General features: G+C 41.5%; 1 pseudogene across 1 annotated transcript; it reads right to left on the minus strand.

Annotated features, from left to right (window-relative positions):
* LOC308523988 (eukaryotic translation initiation factor 4E-like) lies at nt 1–409 on the minus strand (annotated as a pseudogene). Its single transcript has one exon. The product of its transcript is annotated as a eukaryotic translation initiation factor 4E-like (transcript).
* Between the last annotated feature and the right edge of the window lie 2864 nt (nt 410–3273).

Consider the following 3273-nt stretch of genomic DNA (forward strand, 5'->3'; position numbering starts at 1 on the left):
TTAAACAACAAACCTATTTTTAGTGGAGGAGCTGCTCTTAGTAGCTATGTCTGCATGGGGACTGATAACCAATCACTGTCTTTGGAGGAAGTCCTAACCTTTCCTTGTATAGTATGTATACCCTCTCCATATGTGTAACAGCATCTCTGTTTTCACATTCAGTAGTCCATATTGCTATCTTATCACCCTTCACTCTAACATTAACAATGGCTCCACATACATCATCACTGTAGTCATCAAAAGATTCTCCAATAAGGCATAGCAGTGTCGATAGCCAAAAGCGATCGAGTTCACTTCGTCTCTGCTGTTTGTTCAATGTAATTAGCCATCGTCTTCCTCATTTATTTTTCTCATCTTCCCACATAGGTTTAATACCATCCTAAAAGAGTGAGTAGTCACAGCCAGGCATTAAATTGCTAGATAACTGGATATGGTTGTACAGAGCCCAAAAGTCTTCAGCAGTATCAAACTCAGAGATCAGCCAAAGGTTTGCTTGCCACGTTTTGCTTTTATCATTTTTAAAAAACCAGAGTGCCCATCTGTTCTGTAAAGGATGTTTAATATAGTGTCCGGGGTTAGCAACCTCCTGGTTAGATTCTGTTTTCTCTTCTTCTGTAGGCAGGGGATTAGGAGTAGGGGTGGTTTCTGCTTCCACAGTTGCCGTCTTAGATCGAGGATATTCTTTTATATAACCATAGCATAATGATAAAATTCAGAAATTTTAAGATGAACTAATACTATTTTATAAGACACAGTCCATTTTTCTGGTTACACAAATATTCCCAATAATGTCATTTATATCAATTGTCCCCTCGATCCTGAATCCAATCCCAGATTACACATTGCATCTAGTTGTCATGTTCTTTTTTTCTCAAGTTAGCCAGAGTTTATCTCTGTTGCTTATAACCAAAGAATCTTAATGATACAGTTTCTTCCTGTTGTTTCTAACCAAAGAACCTTTATAATATAGTAAGTTACATCATTTCACTCTAATCAACTCTTCTAGGTATTAAAATTCCTGTTTTACAGATGAGTATTAGGGGGCTCAGAGAAGTTAAGAAACTTGCTCATGATGACACAGTAAGTAAGTTCTAGAGCCAGAATTTAAGTCCAAATTTATATATATATATATATATATATATATATATATATATATATATATATATATTTACTTTTAAGCCTCTGCTTTATTCCATTTCAGGACTGGTAGATAGTGGTAACCACAATCCCTGAATTCAAGAATATTATAGGCTAGTGTGGGTAAGAGATAGATAGCAAATAATTACAATAAATGGCAGTAAATTCCACCATAGAAGTATGTACAAGGTATGGATAGAACATAGTCAATGAACTTATTTCAAATATGGCAAGGAGAAACCAAGATGGCGGCATAGGTAAACACCGGAAATTGCTGCCTCGCACAACAACTTCAAAAATACAACTAAAAGACAAAACGACATCATCCAGAACCACAGGAAGGCTGGCTGAGTGGAAATTCTACAACTAGAAGGAAAGAGAAAAGCACACTGAGACTCAGAGGAGGTGAGGAAGTAAAGTGCAGAGGTATGGAGGCACACGTGGAAAGGGCTGGCAACTGAGGACATGGTTGTCTTTTACAATCGGGAGGGAGTCTCAAGCTCCCGATGGCCCTGGACTCCAGTTTTGGGTGAGTCTCTAGGGATCCAGACTCATACAGGGAGAAACTGGACTGTCTGGCATAAGATGGAACTCAAGGTCAGCTTTCTCTCAGAGGTGCTTGCAGTGATTACTGGGACACTGAGACACGGGGCCTCTTAGGGTAGGACTGAGGAGCAGCTATAGCTGCTTGCTCCAACCTGTTGATCCCCTGAGACCCGCCCCACCCAAGCTGTGCGCAGAGGCTTTTGCATATGAAAGGCCTGGCCCTTTGCAATCTGAAAATTACCTAACAAACTGCAGCTGGGTCAGAGAGACCCAGAACATCCAAAAGAAGGCCCAAGGCCCCACAGCAGCTTGCATTGCTTCACAGCTGGGCCTCATCTGGGCACCTCCAAACCCCAAACAAAGAAGAGGAATCTGCAGATCTCTCCATAGCTCCTGCTGGGTAGCCTCAGGCTGAGGCTAAATTAGCACCTCCTTAGAGATCCCAGAGCCAGTGTACCCAGTAGTCAGAGTGGGACCATCCAGATTACAACTCCTTAGATCCATAAGGGACACACTCAGGGGGCAGACTCAGTGAGCACCAAAGCCCCATTGAAGCAAGTCTTGCCCCAGAAGGGTGTCTCCAGCACAGAAGTTCTCCCACTGCAGACACAGCTGATTCTCACAGCCAATTGGCCTGGAGGTCAATTCCTCCCAGTGATACCTACAACAATCAAGGCTTAACTACAACAAGACTGTGCACAAAGCCCACAAAGGGGTGCATCAAGAGTGTCCACCTCAGGTAATTGGGGAGGCTGAGCCACTGGACCCTATAGGACACCTAGCACAGAAAGCCACTCTATCAACACAAGGAAGCCGCCAAAATGTGGAGACAAAGAAACAGGTCACAAATGACAGAAATGGAGGAAAGCAAATGACTGGATATAGAGTTCAAAACCACAGTTATAAGGTTTTTCAAGAATTTTCTAGAAACCGCTGATAAATTTAGTAAGACCCTCAATAAGTCTAGTGAGACAGCCGATAAATTTAGTGAGACCCTCAAGAAATCTAGTGAGACCCTTGAGGTTATGAAAAAGGACCAACTAGAAATTAAGCATACACTGACTGAAATAACATTATACAGAGTTCCAACAGCAGACTAGAGGATCACAAGAATCAAGTCAAAGATTTGAAATACGAAGAAGCAAAAACACCCAACCGGAAAAACAAAAAGAAAAAAGAATCCAAAAATACAAAGATAGTGTAAGGAGCCTCTGGGACAGCTTCAAGAGTACCAACATCCAAATTATAGGGGTGCCAGAATAAGGGAGAGAGCAAGATATTGAAAACCTATCTGAAGAAATAATGACAGAAAACTTCCCCTACCTGGTGAAAGAAAAAGGCTTACAAGTTAAGGAAGCACAGAGAACCCCAAACAAAAGGAATCCAAAGAGGACCACACCAAGACACATCATAATTAAAATGCCAAGAGCAAAAGACAAAGAGAGAATCTTAAAAGCAGCAAGAGAAAAACAGTCAGTTACCTACAAGGGAGTACCCATACGACTATCAGCTGATTTCTCAACAGAAACTTTGCAGGCCAGAAGGGAATGGCAAGAAATATTCAAAGTGATGAATACCAAGAACCTACAA

The sequence above is a fragment of the Myotis nattereri genome, assembly GCF_964212035.1.
Source record: "Myotis nattereri genome assembly, chromosome: 9".
In the NCBI taxonomy this organism is placed as follows: domain Eukaryota; kingdom Metazoa; phylum Chordata; class Mammalia; order Chiroptera; family Vespertilionidae; genus Myotis; species Myotis nattereri.